General features: G+C 42.9%; 1 protein-coding gene across 1 annotated transcript in view; it reads left to right on the top strand.

The window, feature by feature from the left end:
* The first annotated feature begins 1,020 nt into the window (after positions 1–1,020).
* Positions 1,021–19,803, top strand: part of THSD7B (thrombospondin type 1 domain containing 7B) — an 848,907-nt gene continuing 830,124 nt past the window's right edge. The window contains exon 1 of the mRNA XM_036254339.1: positions 1,021–1,160. The gene's annotated coding sequence lies outside the window, so the exon portion shown is untranslated. The remainder of the gene's footprint in view (positions 1,161–19,803) is intronic.

Consider the following 19,803-nt stretch of genomic DNA (forward strand, 5'->3'; position numbering starts at 1 on the left):
GAATAAGAGTCAGAGATTAAGCAAAGGAGTCTCAGAGCTGGGACTCTGCCCCCAGCCCGCCCACCTGCTCTCTGCCCTCCTGCCCTCCTGCCCTCCTGCCTCACCTGGGCAGACTCCCTCTCCACCTCCTCAGCTGCCACCTGCACCCCCACCACAGGGAACCAAAGGCTCTCTTCCCCACTCCTCACGCCCATCGCCACTTCCCCTGCCCCCCAAAGAGGGCAAACCCTGTGAAAAGCTTTTCTCAGGTTCTGGTCTGGGGGACTAGCAGTCTTGAGTAGCCCCTGAGCAAGGGGATGTCCAAGCAGGTGAGGACCCAGCTCCTGGTGTTCCCCTGACTCACCTCCAACTTTCCCCCTTCTCTCTTTTCCACATATTTAGGATCTTTGTTTTTCCGTGTAACACCGAAGCCCTCTCGTGCCTGGGACTGCAGAGGAACACGGGGCATGGACCGAGCGGCAGGCTCTGTGTGTGTGCACTTCATGGCGTGTGTCTCAGTGCCTGACGCCTGCCTGAGTGGGAGTGGAGGGGTTATAAACAGGGAGCAAAGCATCCCCCGCTGGCTCTTCCTCCTACCCTCTCCCCATCACTTTATGGTTCCCTGAGGTGCAAAGTGCTCGCCCCTGTCCCCTGCTATCAGTGGCTTGGGTACCCCAGGCTCAGGTCAGCTGGGGAGTTCCCCTCAACTGGTCCGCACCTGCACCCCACCCCGAAGCTTCAAAGTTGCAGAAAACAGCCTCGGGAGGCGGAGGAGCCAAGGTTGAGGCCAGCAAGCCTGCGGTTGTCCCCGTGGGGAGAGGGTGCGCTGGCTCTTAGATGGGGCGGAGGAGGCAGAGGGGCAGAGGGCGAGGGGCGGGGAGGTGGGGGGCAGCTGCGGGGGGAGGCTAGAAGCAAGGTGGCACCCCACTGCCGAGCAGCGGCTCTGGGGACGCACCAGGCAGCCAATGGCTGCGCAGAGTTGTACAGCAGATGGCGTCCGACTGCGCTGTTCCTTCCTCGTCCTCCTCCTCCTCTTGCTTCAGTGCTGAGGAGCCAGAGTCACCACCGGGTTGCCAGACGCTGGAATGGGTGGTCTCCCGACACACACCACCATCTTTCTTGCGCCTGGGAAGCTCGGGACGAGGTGGCTCCCAGAGGCTGCGGCAGCTCTGGCCAGGCTGGTGAGTGCGGGTGCGCGGGGGATGCCCGGCTTGCGGCCAGCAGGGGATCGGGGCAGGAGCGGGGTGGAGGGCTCACCAGGGGCACAGACTTTGCTCTTTCCTCCCTGGACAGCCTGCCTCACCCCTTCTCCCAGCCAGACGCAGGAACTTGCTGGCGGAGCTTCTCAGCGCTTCTGGCAGCCAGAGGCAGGGGGCTGTGGAAGGACAGGCTGCCAGGGCGCTGCGCCGAGACCCTGGGGCTGGGCGAGCACCCCACATGGAGACTTGGGCACAGAAATCAGGCAAGGGGACTGAGTCATGGAACTGGGGCTGCGGAGCGCTGTTCCCTCCACTCCAGCTTGCTTTGGCGGGTACTGAAGAAGGAAGTCTGGGTCCCCCATCCTGAAGGGGAACCTGGGAGCCAGGATGGGAGGGCAGGGAGTTCTGCGGGCTGTGGCTTTGCAAACAGGTTGACCCAGGGTTCCCTTTCCGTGTGCGGGCTGCGTACCTGCGGGGTGCTCGGTGGCTCTGGAGGATGGCCGAGCTAGCCAAGAAGTTTTGCAGCTTCCCCTGATTTCTCAGTGGAACGTCAGGAGGCTGCAGCAACAGTTTAAGGTTCCACTGTCCCCGCGGGGGCGAGGGGCCAGCCGGGGAGAATGGGATTCGGGTTTGGCGTGACATTAGGCAGCCCATCAAGAGAAAATTGGGAACAGAGCAGGAGAGTGAGGGGCAAGGAAGAGAACACGTGTAATTTTTAAAGCATTACCCATAGGCTCCTGTCACCTTTCCTTTCTGACATCCCGGGTGTAGGGTAGTATTCAAGTTATTTGAATAAGCAGGTGAAACCTCTACTTTTGGAAGTCCTCACAGTTTGAGTCTAGAAGTTGGAAAGCTTGAGTGTGTGTTTGGGGATGGAGGGCATTAAGCTCTTTCAATCTCTTTTTGAAACAAGCAGGGGTCTTTATTTCCGGGGGAAGGGCCAGTGACCTAATGCTATTTTTTTTTTTTTTAATCATTCAGAGCCTCCCTTAAGAGATATTACAATTTAGTTCCATTCCTCCATTCTGTATGGTCAAGGTGGAGTGGTACCTGGCATGTTCTCTGGTAGACTCCTTGGTTTTGTGGTGCCAGGGTGGTCTGCTAGTGACCTGCAGTTTTCCGTCTTTATGTGCATTTGTGCTCTTGTAAGGGACGAACAAGCCAGAGGAGCCTTCTTGGTGTTTTCCAGGAGTGAACCTGCGGGTGCTCTATTATCCTGGAAATGGTAACCCATGCAGGCTGGGTGCAGCTCAACCAGGTGCGTGTGTGTGGGGGGGCGGTGTGTGTTTGTGTGTGTCTGTGTGTGCACACGTGCATCTGGAGTGTCCTTTTGACAGGCAATTTTTGGATGTCAAAGTGATACATTTATCTCTCAGGCCGTCTGGATAGTATGGGCTTGTTGGGTAGCTGGGTGGCGGTGATCTCCAGGGAGGCCTTCCTGTGCTATAGATATACTATAGCTTTTTTCTTAAGGTGAAAGCCACTTAGGATGTTACCAAACAAATCAAGAAGTGCTGTCCAATGGTGAGTAAAATGCTCATGTAGTTGTGCGTTGAAAACTGTATAAAGTTTTCTGTTTCCTGCGGGTAGATAAGCCAACTGAGCAGGTTCCTGGGAATTGGCTTCCTATTTCTACCATTCCTGAGCACTGTGTTTGTTTGTTTGTTTTTCACCTACCAGCTGGGAGTTGAGGACTGAAAACTCTTCTTCACGCATATTTAAGAATCATAAAGATAATTTTTCTGTCCCTGTTACAACATACACAGATACAATTTTTGACTTAAAAAATGTGGGAAAGGCTCGCACATCAGCACAAACAGTTCCAGCAGCGCTAACACCTGCCAAGTATTTGGGGTTCTGAAGCCTGGAGATTATCTGTGATAAGTGCTTGGAGATGTGTGGTCCAGGGAAAACTGCCTGCTGCTGGTGGACTTTGGTAGCCCATTTTGAGGGTTCATACCACGTGGGATTACTTTATATCTACCTTAATATTTAAATTGATACTTGAAAAATGATCTTCACAATGTTTCTTAATCCTCTATCATCTCACACCCCATTGTGTTTAATCAAAGTGTTTGATTGTTAAAGAATTGAAGGTCTAAGAAGCAGAAAGACTCTTAGAGAGGTAGACAGTAATTACTGATCATAAAAACAATAATGCAGACTCTACAGTTTGAGGACTGATATTAATTAACTGGCAAATAAAGGTACCTTTTTGTTCTCTGCTGAGTGTGCTTTTTGAGAGAAAGAAGGTAAAGAATAAAAAGGTAGTACAACTAAAATGTACTTTATTAGGAAGGCTACTAGGACCTTGTCTACTTGCTGCAGATCCTGTTTCTGAGGGAATAATACTTGTTTTGACATTTGAAAAAAAAAAGTTTGTCTTTAAAGAACAGATTTAAAAAGCAGAATAAAAAATTAGGAGCTAAGTTAGTCGAACAGGACTGTCCAAACAACAACGACAAAACACTCCAAAGCATGTCAATTCATTTTAATTATACTCCACAGACTGAAGCTGGAGTCATATGATTTCTTCAAAGAAAATAAAATCCTGCCAAACCTGCAATTTTGCTGTTCTGCACACCTTCATAAAGATTAGGCATTAAGGCAATAACATCATTTCAAAGGTTTGAATAGAATGAAGAATAGTTGACTGGTCTTATTGAATTAAGAGTCAAGATGACAAATGATACAATATATTAAGTACACAATCAAGACAAACAGATTAAAAGATTCTAAGTAGTGATAACTATACTACTTGGTGGAGAAAAGAACAGCACCATTAACAACACAGCTTCAGAGACACTCTGCAGAAGAGTGTGAAGGATGGGGCTTTAACTGGAGGGTATTTCAGTTAGAAACTTTTTACATAAGCTACTTAGATATGCTTTTGCATTTTTGGAGTAAGGATCACTCATAGGTGCTTTGTGTTTTTGAAAGAAGACTTTCTTCACTGTGTAACTGTAAAAGAAGCAGGTGCATCCACTTCAACAGCAGGCAGCTTTCTAAATATAACACAGGCCCTTAACTTAGAGCTGTTAACAGGATTACTATCTAAGTGATAATTAACATGTTAAACCTGTGAAAGTAGATGGATTTTTTAAACTCCACTCTCAATTTTGAAACTCTAGAAGTTGTGAGTTCGAGTGGGATCAGTGTAGCAGCAGATGGGAAGCCTGTGGTCCCCTTGCTTCAAGATGTAAAACATTTTCTTCACCCTTTAAAACTTCTCCATTAGTTGGGATTATTTTGTGGGTGTATTGCTAGCATTTTCATGGGTGGTTTTCATAGCTAATGGTAGCTACTGATGAAAGCAAACAAAGAAGATTAGGTGCAGTTCCCTGCCAGCTCGTGTGTAGCTCTTGACGAAAGAGGAAATAGGGGTCACAATCACTGAATTCCTAGGATTAGGCTTTCATTCTGAGCCATGTTGCCTGGAGTGGGCCAGTTATACAAAATATAAAGACTTCGTTATTTTTTCAGTTGTAATCCACCTTTGCTTTGTTACAAGCATTCTATAGCCAGCAGATCAAGCACCTCATTTGAAGAGGAAACTAGAATATTAGTGAAATCCAGTTATTCCATGCTTGGCTTTTGGTTGACTCTTAGAATCAACCCTGGAGATGCTGTGGAAGAGAGTTCTGGGGCTGCTGGGAGCTCAGAGTTATTGCTGGTGTGGAGAGTTCAATGCAAGCTTGGTTTGTAAGCTGAGCAGTTAAATTGTCGAGTGTATGTAATAACTAATAACTACTCTACATTTGAAGAGTTTGTGTATATGCTTTTGTCCATGCTATTTACAATAGCTAAGATCTGGAAATGGCTCAAGTGTCCATCAGTAGAGGAGTGGATAACAAATCTGTGGTACATGTACACAGTGGAGTACTATGCAGCTGTAAGAGAGAAAGATCTCTTACCTTTTGAGGTGAGATGGAGGGACCTGGAGAGTATTATGCTCAGTGAAATAAGCCAAGCAGAGAAAGACAAATATCACATGATCTCACCTATGGAATATAATGAACAAAAATAAGCTGATGATCAAAATAGATCCAGAGACATGGAACTAGGGAACAGACTAACAAACCTCAGCTAGCAGGGGGATGGTGTTGGGAAGAGATAAACCAAAGAACTTATATGCATATAGGCATAACCAATGGACACAGGCAGGAAGGGGTGGGAGTGGGGAGGAGGGGGTCAATAGGGGAAAAAAGGAGGGGCATCTGTAATAGTTTCAACAATAAAAACAAATAAATAAATAAATAAAACATATTACATTTAAAAGCATCACTATTCATACCAGCTTTTGGTCATTTGGTATTTTTGTAATTAATAAATTCTAAAAAAGTACAACTCTCTGCTGTGATGTGGAAAGCTGTAGAATTTTTTGAAGTTAAAATAAAAGAGGTCCTCAGATCAGAAAAGGATGGACGTTGACCTAGATGCGAGGATCTGTAAAAACGTGGAACTGTTCCTCCGTGGAACAAAGGGCTATCATTGTGGAACTTAGGTATTTTGCAGCCAGGGACATGATACTTGCTTTTGATTTTGCCTCTCTAGGCATATTTTAATTACGAGCCTCTTGTAATTAAATATGCTGCAGCTAAAAACAGAATCCTGAGTAACTAATGCACAAACGATCCTTCAGTGCCTGGGCTGGAGGAGCTCCTTGCTGCGTCCCACCGCCTGCGTGGGGGTTTGGCCGCAGATCCGCGCCCCTCTGTGATGATAGGGAACAGCTCATTACTTCTGGAAGAATACAGTGTTGAGAAAAGCACTCAGCTTCATGGCAGTTAGGCACCATAGCCGTGGTCTGGTCTTAGATTGTAGTTTTGCAATAACGCATAATTTAATTTTGGGTTTATCAGGTGGTTATTTTTAAAAGCATGCCAGGCAGTACACATAAATGAAAGATTTTAATTATAACAAGACCAAGGCTCGGGCTAATCTCTCCTTGCAGAGTTTGCCTCTGGGCTCTCTGTTGATTTCTGCCTTTTGTGCTTATATTACGCATATTCAGGGTGAGTTGGCCAGTGTGCCCTGGGACAGTCTTACTGGTGATCAAAATATTGAAATACGTCTGTACCAGTAGATAAACAGTGGGTGCTGCTATAAGCTTCCTGAAGGCCTGCTGCAGCCTCCGCCCTACTGGCCACTCCCCTGTTACAGCCACTTGGTATGGCTGAGGGGCTGGGACCTGCTCCAGGGCTGTGGTGGGAGCCTGTTCTGACTGCTTGGTGCTTGAGCCCTGCCACTTGGTAAATATTCTTTATATTATCCCTTGATATTTTCACCCATAACATGAATCAGTGCAACCACTGGCATTATCAAGTAGTTGAACCTGAAATCTGCTTAACCTTACATTTTAAGTTTTTGTGTCTAACATTTTATATCTGCTAAAAACAGTTAAATATTATTTGCATATACTTATATTACTAAAGAGCCCACCGTTACCTAGATATCTTTTAGTTATCAATTCATTTCAAACCACTCTCCCTTCAATTTCATTTTTTTTCCCTGAAACATAAACTAACCATACTGAATCCTAATGAGAAGGGGCAGAGCCAAACTTCTTATCCAGGTCATCGGTCAGGACTGTATACCTCTTTCCACCCCACAGCTGTCTCAGACCACCTAATTATACTGTCTGCATAGAGGAGGAGTTAAATAGGCTTTTTTCTTTCTCTTCTGGTGGGGGGGGGCAATTATTTTTTCCATTTCTAGCCTTCAGAATTAACTCAGTTTGTTTGTATAGACTTTTATTCATTTTTGTGATTAAGTATTGTTAATGGGGCTTCGTTCATCTGAATCGACCCATTCTATGAACTGGAATGTCTTCCAGCCAGTCTCAGACGAGAAAGGGATGTTGACTACTTGGCAGGCCCTTTAATGAAAATTCTTTGGTTGTTTCTTCTGGATCTCTAATAGCTAAAACGCAAGCACTGCTGGATGGGTCCTGAAAACTACAACTTACGTTTTGCTTCTTTCTTAAACAGTGTTTCAGATCTTACATAAAATTGACTCATGCCAGCCAATTAACTTCCCATCACCCACCTTCTTCTTCGATAAAGTCATTCTCCTTTAAGTCACTCATAAAACCTGCACCTATTTATATTTATTTATTTTTCTATATTGATTTTAGAGAGAGAGGGACTGAGAAGAAGAGAGAGATCAAAACATCAATGAGAGAGAACACTGATTGGCCTCCTCCTGCATGCCTCCCACTGGGGATCGGGCCCACAACCTGGGCATGTGTCCTGACTGGGAATCAAACTGACGACCTCTTGGTGCATGGGTCAATGCTCAACCACTAAACCATACTGGTCGGATCACACCTATTTTTAAAAAGTATGTTTTTATTGATTTTTAGAGGGAGAGGAAGGAAAAGGGAGAGAGAGAGAGGGAGATAGAGATAGATAGAGAGAGAGAGAGAGAGAGAGAGAGAGAGAGAGAGAGAGAGATATCAATCAGTTGCTTCCTGACAGGAGATTGAACCTGCAACCTGGGTGTGTGCCCTGATGGGAAATCCAACTGGCGACCTTTTGGTGCACAGGATAATACTCAACCAAACGAGCCACACCAGCCAGGGCAACCCACACTGGCCAGAGTGACCCATGTGTATTTTCAAAGGCCCTCATTGCTGCTTTGGGCCCTGGGCCTCCAGTTATTCACATTTTATCTGTTAGTCAACACCCAGTTTTAGTTATACTTCCACTGAGCTCTCTCTGATTGTGCCAATTCACAAGGTCTTCTCTCCGTCTGAAGAACTCAGGTGGTAAATTCTAATTTTAATGTTTGATTGAATCTATTTTCCTATTAGCATCTACTTGTGGAGTTCTGATAGTAAAGGATTTGAATGAGAAAGGGCATCGCTCTCTACTGAGAATTCTGGAAAATGTTTGGGAGGAAAATGTGATGCAGAGTAGGGGCCTGGGTGATAACAGCCCTTGGAGGATCTCTAAGACAAGACTTCCCAACAAGAGTGGCTGGGTAGGCAACAAGAGTGGCTGTCATTTATTGATTATCTATGTCATGCTGCATGGCAGGCTAGTTACATTAGAATCAGTATGTCTAATCCTCATAATAAAGTTGCAAAGCGGGTTCTATTATTTAGTCCCATTTTTCATACAATGAAACAGAGGGTGAGGGACCTTTGGCACCTGGCGTAAGGCCAGTGCAGCTGGTTAACCACAGAGCCAAGATCTGCATTCCAGTCTGTTGGCTGCCAGGCCCGTTTTGCTTCTGATACACCAGACTGCCCTAGGGACTGAAGTTTGGGTCACTGAGTTTAGTCTTACCCTCTGCTGCAATTTCTCCCAAATGCAAGAGCGAGGCATGCACATGTACGTACACACACACACACACACACACACACACACACACATGCTCTCTCTCTTTCTCTCCCCCTCAGTGCCAGATCCTCACCCAAAGGAGAAGATTGACTGGCAGAGTATTGCTGAATCACTTCTTCCTGGACGTAGAAGTATCACTTGAAAATATGGGTAAAGGCTGCATTTTTGTTTTGGCACAAGCCTTATGCATGAAGATTATAATATCTTAGATTTGTAAAGAGCTTGAGGCATTTGTATGTAAAAGTGTTGGCTTCCTGAGGAATCACTGGAATTCAGAAAATCCAGACATACCTAGGAAAGCCACCTCTATTCCTTCCCACTAACAGCTTAGCAGTAAGACAGAATGGTTCTGCTGAACACGCACAGCATTAGCTTTTGAAATTAGCACAGAGAGCAGGAAAGGGGCAAAGCAGACTTCGGACGTGAGTGTGAGTGGACTGGCAGTGGCCTTGGTCACTCCAGGGATGGGGCTGAGCGATCTGGCCAGGTGAGTCCCCTCCTCTAGTCTGTCCTCTTTGTTCCATGCGCTTCTCCACAGGGAAATGTCCTTGGTGGACGGGGACAGCTTTGCTAAGAGGAGAAGGATGATTCTTTGGTGAAGCATGTATGAGAGACCGTGTTTCTGAAGGTCTGTTTTGCTGGGTCAGCATGAGGTGCCCTGATGTGAACTTCCATAGAAATATATAACATCCCCATTTCTTTTTTTCTTTAAATAGTTTTTATTGATTTTTTTAGAGAGAGAAAGGGAGAGAGAGATAGCAACATCGACGTGAGAGAGGTACATCGATCGGCTGCCTCCTGCGCACCTCCTTCTGGGGATCGAGCTCGAAACCTGGGCATATGCCCTGACCGGGAATCGAACCAGGACCCACCAGTTTATGCAAAGATGTCAATCCCCTGAGCCACGCCCGCCAGGTTAACATCCCATTTCTGACACCAATGTCTCATAACAATTTCTGTAGAAATGTGCTGTTGGAGTACAAACAGTTTCTATCCTTGCCTGTGGTACGATAATATATAAAGAAGTTGAGACGATTGGAAATTGTAAAGACATTAAGTTGACTTGTCCCAGGAATGAACTTCTTCGCATTCAGAGCTATCTACGAATGTGATAGGCTGTCTCACGGAAATGTGCATTCCCATCGTTGGGGGTATTTATACAGATGAGGAACAAGTACATGTGAGGGTATTCTACAGAGAGCACATGTGCATGGGATGTTAAGAACAGATTCATTGAACTTATACTATGTGCCAGACGCTGTGCTACATATGAAATCCTCTCAAAAAGCTTGGTGTTGATTGTGTTGTTATTCTTCCCATTCTGCAGATGCAGAAATAGTCAGTGAATTGCTCCGGGTCAGGATCTGATCTCGGGCAATCTGATTCTAGGGGAGTGAGTCACACATACACTTCATATATCATATCTTAAATTTTCTGGTGGCAATATTGTAAAAAGGAAAAAAAAAAGGAAGTTAACTATAATAATATATTTTACTAGCCTCTTATAGCTAGGATATTATAATTTTGACACATATTGATTATGAAACAGTTATTAATGAGATGTTTTAGATTTTTTTGTACTAAGTCCTTGAAATCCAGTCTGCATGTTACACTTGCAAGCACTTCTCAAGTCAGACTAGCCTTTTCTCAATAGCCAGCTACACGTGACCGTGGCCGCCACAGGAGACAGGCCAAGAACTCGCACCATGGACAGTTCCATTCTACTGGCTGTCTATCGCCTGCCAGTTTCCTTCCAAGGCCTAGAGCATCAGTCTTTGCACATGTGATCCCATTCATCTATTTATTAACTTCACCCTTATATATCAGCACAAATAATCTCTTAAATAAAAGACTTAAAACACTTTTATGTCTTCTCTCAGGAACACATTCACAAGATAAAAAGATTTGTCCGTATCGTATATGAAAAAATAAGTGCCTTTTGTTGGTGAAGACAGGACGTATCAGGATTGTTTACACTTCACAACTATGGGTGCACCTTGTGGAATCACTGTGCCCTTCTTGTTTATAGGCTGAATAGTGCCATTTTTGTCATCTTTGTTTGGTTTTGGTTTGCTGGTGTACGTGTGAAGCTTGGTGCATGTGAAAGGGGCGTAGCCTAGGGCCTACTCATCTCTGGTAACAATGAAGGGGAAAAATAACCTTTAACTACGGTCGAACATAACCAGTTTTTCTCACTTACATGTGGTGGGTACTTTTCCGTCTTTTTCTATATCTTTACTGTGATTACTGCAATCAGAAATGACACATGGCTCACCAAAATGATGTTTCTGATCAAATTGTGGTAATTTTTTTGGTAGGTTTGATTCATTTCCTGGCAGGCAGAATTCTTCTCAGTTATCCGAAGGGCTTTTCTCAAGTCGGATTTCTGGCAGTAACTGACCCTCTGGGCTGTGGAATGCTTCCATTGAAAAAGCGGAGTGTGACCTGCCTTTGATTGTGTGTTACATATAAAAAGTCCTGTGTTTCCTTTGTAAGGGCAAACTCTATTCAGCTGTACATGGTAGTATGAAACATTTTAATAATTCCAAGTCTCTGTCTGGAGGTGAGGGACATATTACACGATAGCTTAAATCTGACTTGTTGCTCATTTAAAAGAAAGTATTAAGAAGAAGGAAGGCTTCAACTGGAAACAAAGAAAAATGTTAAACTTCATAGGGAGGAAATTCCTTCACAGACTCTAAGGATGTGTTATCTAATATTATGTTCATAAATATTAGATATTTCATTTGGATTATAGAGTCAGTGGAATTAAAATATGATGCTTGTGGATATATTATATCCCCAGTGCAGCTCATCTTTCAGGTGTTTTTTGTTTTTTTTTTTTAAACAACTAAGCAGTTTTCACGCAATGAGACAAACCAATAGAAATTGCAAGATGCATTTGTGTGTAAGCTATATGAATACAGTCAAAAAGTACTTATTGAGCACCTACTGCATCCATGGTGCAGAGGGGATGACAGCAGCTATGTGACACCAGCCCTATTTCCCAGGAATTTGCAATCTGACTGGGAAAACGCGACATGCACCTCCTCTGCCTTGGCAAAGCCAAAGCACCTTGTTCAGACATATATGAGATTTTACTAAATAAAAGCAGAGACTGCGTCTTATTTATATTTGGACCTTCAGCACCTTGCAGAGAATGGGTATATACAATAGGTATGTGTTAAATTGAATGAAAAGGGTACATTGATTTAATTTATATGTGTGAATTAAAATATAGCTTTAACTCTGTATTTATAATGGGACCACCTGTATAAAAATCTCATTCTAAATAATGAAGATGAATGAAGTCTCTTCCCAGTCCCTTTGCTAATCCCTGGCTGGATCTGCTCTGCTGAGTGCAGTTGGTAACTTCTAACAGCTTAGCTGCAGTTGAAAAAGATGGTTTTTAACCTGAAGCAAGTGTGGGCCTCTCTTTTCAGCATGCCAGGGTCATATCAGGATTTAACTTCAGTCGCAAATTCCTTCAGAGGACCAAAAAAATCTGTTTTGAGGATGAAGAGTCTTGACATTCAATAATGCTAATACGTAATCCTTATAAGTGTGCATATGAGAGGTAGGGAGTAGGGTGGGATAAGAAACATATTTACAGCCCTGACTGGTGTGGCTGAGCAGTTAGCCTGTCAGCCCATGTGCCAAAGGTCTCAGGTTTGATTCCCTATCAAGGGCATGTACCTGGGTTGCAGGTTCAATCCTCACCCCAGCTGGGGTCGTGAGGGAGGCAACCAATTGATGTCTCTCTCTCACTCTCCCCCTCCCTTCTTTCCACTATCTCTAAAAACCAGTGGAAAAGTATCCTTGTTAAGGATTAACAACAACAACAAAGAAATATATTTACATATGTCTGCATTTGGGGTTCCAATGACTATTGAAGAATATAGAGCTAACCTGTATCGGGACGAACACTTTGTATTTGTGAGCAATATAAATCAGCTAATGATTTGGCAAGGTTATATATAACCTACAGAGGTGGAGCACCCTTTGATTAGCTTATCAAGCTACAGGAGGTGCTTCGTTGCTACTTTGGCTATTTGACCAGCTACAGAGGCGTTGATGTAAATAGCAAGGGCATCAGGGAGACATTTCTTTAACATTTTACAGGCAAGGACTTCAGTACACTTGCATAGATTAAAATAATTCTTCTCACCCTGCTATGTTCCTCAAGGAAAATTTAGCCAGTGGTTACGTACTGTTTTCTATGGTATGCAATGCACTGCGCTTGGCCCAGTGAGGTGGACAGCCATTCCCAAGAACTGGCCATGCCCTTGAGGACTTTCATGGAATTCATGTGAAAGTAGGAAACAAAAGAATGCTTCAAAGATAAGATTGCACCTGTGGAGTTTTCTGGATTAGTAGATTCAGCATGGGGAGGAAGAAATTGGGCTGCCTGTCGACCTGTTTGCTTTTCTTACCGCTTTCCCAACATCATTTATGATTCTGTGTTACACACGCTAGTCTTAAAACTGGTCGTTTGTGTTCTCTTTAACATAAAATCTGTGTCATATAGTGTTTGGAAGTCCATTGCTTGTGAATCCTCTCCAAGATGAATTCAAAAAAACAACAATAAACCCTCCTGCAGCCTGGCAGCGTGGGCAGATTAGCTTATCCCTGGATTACTGGTCTGCAGAGAACTTTATCCCATTCTCAAATTCTGTGTTTTGAAAACTTGTGATGCTCACAGACTAAATAAAGTAAGACCCAAATCCTTGTAATCTAAGGTAAACAGTTTTGTCTTGGCATGTGTCAGTGTGTGGCGGGGAAATGTACACAGGGGCAGAATTACCCATTGATCTGGCAACAGGGTTGGTTGGCAAGCATAGATGTTTGGTAAATGCCTACAAGATAAAAGCATCTGAAATAGCAAAGTAGTCAATCAGTCCCAAGAACTAAAAGCTAAGAGATGCTTAAAATAGTATGAAATCATTCTTGCTGTGAAGGCTTAAGATAGAATGATGGAAATTTGGTAAGGTGCATGTGTACAAATATCGTGCATATTTGAATGATAGGAAAGTGATAGCAAATGCAAGATGAGAAATGTCAGGAAAAGAGGAACAAAGGAAGGAAATTATTCAACTGAAAGGTGAAAAGCATTCTCAGCTGTTGAGACTAGACATATGCCCAGAAATGTCATTTAATTGAAACCAACAGATGAGTCGATTAGAAGGGAGTGGAGGAACGGCCTTGGAAAGAACACAAGCTGCCCCAGAGGTTGAGCCAGTTGCAAAGGAAAGACATCTGCATGACTCAATCAGATGATGCATTCTCTGGACTTAGAGAAACTTCATTTAAAAGGAGCAAGAATGAATGGGAGAGAAATGAAGCAGTGGGTAATAATAGTGAAATTTCATGCTAGGTATAATGCACATTAGAAGTTCATAGGTAGAATATGCAAGTCCAAGTCTTTCCCATTTAAAGCAAAGAATTTACTCTTGATTCCCCTTCTACTTAACTCCTTGTCTCTTGCCTTCCTTTCAAATGATACCTTCCCAAACTAGCAGACTTTATCACTTTCTGTAATTCACTCTTCAAGTTACCCAGCCTGGGTTCTGCCCCACACTGTTCCAACTGAAATAGTTCTTGCCCAGGTCACGAATTACTTCCCAGTTGTTAAATCCAATGGATAGTTTCCAGTCTTTTTTTATTGTGATGATTAAAAGAAGAATCTTAATATATTAGAGACGCCAAGAATGGATTGGCAAAACTCCCGTGATCTTGCCATTTTGATTCTGTCTTTTACAACTGCCAAAATAACTACTGAAGATTGAGACATGCAAAATGGGCAATTTTGGACGAAATGTAAACTGGAAGAGATTGAAATGTATGGGGCTTTGCCAAAAAGAACAGTTCCAAAATAAAGTTGTGATTGGAATATCAACCTTTGGAAATTGAGGAAGACATGGGTAAGTGAAAGGAAATTTAACTAGGATTTATTAGTAGCAAATATAGCAATCCTTTATGAAAGATACCCTGTTTACTGCACAGGGGACAAAGGAAAATTTTGTTTAGTATGAAGCCATATTCCTCTTCCTAGGAGACTTTGAAGTGTAAAGAAGAAGTTACAAGGAGCAAAGTTTTTTTGTTTGTTTGTTTGTTTTCAGACAGAGCAGGAGGGAGAGAAGGGGGAAGAGAGAGAGAGAAACATTGATGTGAGAGAGACACATTGACTGGTTGCCACCCACACAACCCCAACTTGGGCCAGGGACAAACTGCAACCAAGGTCCATGCCCTTAGTGGGAACTGAACCCGGGACTCTCTGGTCCACAGGCCAATGTTCCAACCGCTGAGCCAAACTGGCCAGGGCACAAGGGGCAAAGTTTTAAGGAAAGCATAGAGATAGACATGAACTCAGAGACAGATGCCCCCGTGAGCACCAAACTTATTGATCCAGAGTGTGGGGAAAATAAGGGTTTGCTTGTAGACTGTTCTGGCTGGCAGCATTACCACTGAAATCATCTTTCAAAGACCACATCAGTCCCTTCTCTAATCCTTGCTGGTGGGTGGGGTTTCCCAACCAAATTCAAAGGTAACTGTTTACAAACTCTAGGTTTCTTTCGTATTTACCTTTTCTTATCTTTCTTATTTGTTCAGAAACTGTCACTTTAAGAAAATTCAAGAGAAAGGATAAATGGAAGGGGATAAATGTTAGGTCAGTCCTTTTAAAAGAGAAAAGACACACTAATGCCGCTACCACCATCAAGAGCAGACATTTATTAAACAAACACCTGCTCTAGTCCTTTAAGTTATCTCTAAGGTCAGGAAAATTCTGAGTGCTCAGAAACTCTGCAGGGAGATTTGTCCAGAGAAAAAGAACACATCAGCTCATTTTTAAAAAAGACTTAGGCTATCAAGTCATCTCCAAAGCACCCCTTCAAACCCAACAAGTCAAGCAAAACTATGGTTAATGATATGCTTGTGTTTGTCAGAGCTGACCTGATGGCATTAAGTAAAATTTATGATATGTTAGAGTTTACATTAGTTTTATTTTTGTGCTTTGTGTATACTTGAATACACTGGATTTCATTGTATTATTTCTACATAATTATAATCTCATTTAGGGGACACTTGTGCTAAATGGTTACCAGAATATCTTGTAATTTTTGTTTGTGACATGTTAATGAATATGTGTGTACATAACTATATATGTATATATGGTTCATGTGTGTGTGCATTTGTGTGTGTGTGTGCACGCGTGCATGTGTGTATATGTATATTCTTTAAAATGTGAAGCCTTTGATCAGGAAAACAACCTCAACTTATAATTTATAACATTTTTCCATTGAGAAATATAATCCAATTGATGACCCAGATTCTCAGTGCACATTACAACAGAAAGTATCTTTGTTGGCAAGTGGCATTAATATAAATATTGTTATATTGTAGCTTAAATTATGTTCTGGCTTTTTTTATATGAGTATTGTAAGTGTTTTAAGGTCCCAAACCTTGTATTATATTTGGATTCTCTCCATTATGCTGAGCACATTACTATATATATAGTAGGAGCTAATTTAAGCATTTCTTAAATGAATCATATTAAAGTAAGAAAAAAAACCTTGAAAACCTTATTGAACATAGGTAATTCTTGCTTTGATGATTTAGCATTCCTTTAGGAACTTGGAGTATTCCCAGAAACACTAAGAAAATCAATTACCATTGAATGGCACTATAAATTGTGTTTATTTAGGTTTTCTGGGGTTTTAGATATATACTAAATGGGATTTTACTGTACATATGAATAGATATGCATGCACGTGGACCCCGTCAGTCTACAGGAGTCCTGTGGCAGAGTGCACGTGGCTGTGGATGCAAGTGGTGCTAGTCCAGCTGTCACGCCTGCTGCAGAATGCCGTGCACGCAGAGTACATGCGGAGAAATGATAGAGGAGCACTAGAGTCCGGTCTGAATCTGGGTGAAATTTAAAGGTCAGAGTTAAAGGAGTCGATTGGCAAAGGCTGCAGTCTGGCTGCCCAAAGATAGCTACATGTAAGAGTGTGCGTGCGTGTTTTTGGCCTGTGTTTATTTCTGTGTCCCCAGCCCCCACCCCAACTGACTTTGATTTCTTCTGTGCAGGGTTAGCAGATTCTGCTTTGCCCCAAGGCTCACCATTCTCCAGTGTCTATCATTGACCTGCTTTCCATGTTCACTGCATGTAAAGGACTCCCCTCTGCAAATCATCCCTTGGAGTAATGAGTCTTTAAATAAGGTTCTCTCAATACTAAATTTTGAATAAGTACTTAAACAAACATTTTAGATTCTTGATCCCAAACCTGATCTCTTGGTCCTGCATTTAAATCCATGAGCCTCTCACAGCTTCTCATACTCTCACTGATCAATCTAGGTGGCCCTTTGTTAGGGCTCCCCAACGTCTTTGAGTCCAAAGAGTTATAAAACAGGTCTCTATTTCCATCTATAATTGAAGAGATCAATAATCAGAGGAAGGGATGGCCACAGCGCAGGTAAACATTGGTGCCACTAGTGCACATAAAGAGCGTGTGTAAAATGCTTCCTGAAATGTGCAAACTGTCTTTTAAAATCACTGATTTCATTTTTTTATGATTTTTAATACTCACCTCAGGATATTTTTCTATTTATCTTCAGATAGAGTGGGAGGGAGAAGAGGGAGAGAAAGGGAGAAAGAGACACATCGACATGAGAGGGACACATCAACTGGTTGCCTCTAGCACGACCCCAACCAGGGCTGGGGCCAAACCACAACCGAGGTACTTGCCCTTGACTGGAATCAAACTCGACTCATTGGTCCGCGGACTGACACTCTACCGCTAAGCCAAACCAGCCAGGGCATGTTATGTGATTTTAAATGTGCGTGTTTAACAGGTTTAATAACAAAATTTTACAAGTAGATGTTTTCAGTTTTATATCTATACCAGAGGGGGTGGGAGGGAGGGAGGGAGAGAGAGACGAGAGAGAGAGAGAGAGAGAGAATCATTCAAGTTGGGCCAAACCCAAAACAAATTATTTTGCATTTTATCATTGGGAATGGAGACTTGCATTATATTTGGCCAGATTATCACTTGCTTTGGAGACTTGTCCAGGTGCCCAGCTCCCTCCTGTTGGTGCACCATGGCCTCTCACTGGTTCCCAGGTCTGGCAGGCTCACAGGCAGCCCCTGTCTGCCACTCAGACCATTGCTCTGGCCTCCTCCCAGACCAGTGCTCCTGGTTTCCAATTACCTGCCTGGCTGACCTCCAGTTCCTTGCACCTATGCCTTGCTCACTCTCTCCAGGGCAGGCTCCAAACTCCCTTTTATTGTAGTACATGCTTTCATAGCACCATTGCCCTTTCCTTCAAAGTATAATCAGTTTTGTTTTAATGCACCATATACATTTAAAAAATCACCATGTCATGCAAAATAGCATCATAAAAACCACAGGGCTGTTGGGAAAACGGGGTAGGAGCACAACGTTCAAGACTTACCCAGTGACACATTAACAAAAGAAAAGATCACCCTGGCTGGGTGGCTCAGTTAGTTGGAGCCTCATCTGTATACTAAAAAAGTTGCAGGTTCGATTCCCAGTAGGGTCACATGCAGGAGGCAACCAATTAATGTTTCTCTCTCACATAGATGCTTCTTTCTTTCTTTCTCTCTCTCTTACCCAAATCAATAAAAATATATCCTTGGTGACGATTTAAAAAAAAAAAAAAAAAAGATCAGAATCTAATACAAACTGGTAGCATGCTTTTGCACATGTAAAATTATGAATGCGCAAAGATTTCAAAATATTGTATTTTCCCTTGAAAAAGACCTGAGGTTTGCTTGTGGAAGTGGGCTTTGGAAAGGCTGCTGCTTGTGAGAGTTGCTGTGAAGTGGCAGAGGAGAGTTGTCTGAAATCCTTTGGAGAACTGTACCATCAGACGGTGTGGCCCAGGATAAACTGAGGTCCCTGGAAGAGGGTCCCCGGCTCATGTTCCATACCCTTTCCTACCTGGCTCTGTTCAGCTGAGTACAGGTTTTTGCTTGTTCATCTAGAGTTTCTCACAGATGAAATTACTGCATAAGCAAGCACAAAATCCTGTTATGCTCAAATTGTTCCCTAATATATCAATTTCACAATTTTAAAACAAACAAGTGTTAAAACAGAACTGATGTACACTGTAGTAAACTTACACTTATTTGTATTATTTTCCATGAATGCCTATGCTCCCCATTAGACTAGACACTAGAGCGGCAAGACCTGCTTGTACTCATCTTTGCAGCCCTGTCAGCTAATGTTGCCTGATTAGTGGTAGGCACTGAATGAATGAATGAATGAATGAATGAATGAAGAAATCTTTTCCTCTCATCTACTCTCTCAAGACCCTTATGCCTGGTGTATGCCCTAAGAGCGAAAAGTTTATGGCTGATTATGGCTTAGTGTGTTTTCTACCCAGAGAGCAAAATTTGGGGATGGTTTCTTCATTAATTATTCACATGGTCCCTGTATCAGGCAGAATTGAGCTGGAAAAACAGATTTCATGCCAGGTTGTTCAATGGAGGGAACTGAAGTTGGGCACTCATTCAGAGTGTGTTTTTGAAAGCTAAAAAACCTAAATGCCTGTCTGCGGATGGGTGGATAAAGAAATTGTGACACACACACACACATATATATATATATATATATATATATATATATATATATATATATATATATATATATATTTCCACCTTGAAAAAAGGTGATTCTGCCATTTGCAACCACATGGGTGAACCTGGAAGACAGTATGCTAAGTGTAATAAGCCAGACAGAGAAAGAAAAAATTGCATATCTCATTTATGCTGGAATGTAGAAAATTCAAGTACTTAGAAACAGAGAGTAGAATGTTGGTTACCAGGGCCAGGGAGGTGGGGGAAGAGGAGATGGGTACAAAGTAACAGTTAAGTTGGATGAATAAGTCTAGAGATCTAATGTGCAGCATGATGACTATAGTTAATAATACTGGATTGAATACTGGAAATTTGATGAGAGCAGATTTCAGGTGCTCTCATCAGACACACGGTAACTGTGAGAAGATATGTTAATTAGCCTGACTGCAGTAATCATTTCACTATGTTTATGTATATCAAATCATCATGTTGTACCCCTTAAATATATACAATTTTTATTGGAAACAAAAACAAGCTGGACGGTGAGGCAGCTCAGAGACTGGCGACAGCAGCAAGCTGCTACCCACTATCGGGCTGGAGGGAGGGGTCGCAACAGAATTAGGAAGGGCAACCAGAGGGACCTGGAACCACAGTCACAGCCATTGAGGATAATGCTGCC

Source organism: Molossus molossus, unplaced genomic scaffold (genome assembly GCF_014108415.1).
Source record: "Molossus molossus isolate mMolMol1 unplaced genomic scaffold, mMolMol1.p scaffold_m16_p_11, whole genome shotgun sequence".
NCBI classification, from domain to species: Eukaryota; Metazoa; Chordata; class Mammalia; order Chiroptera; family Molossidae; genus Molossus; species Molossus molossus.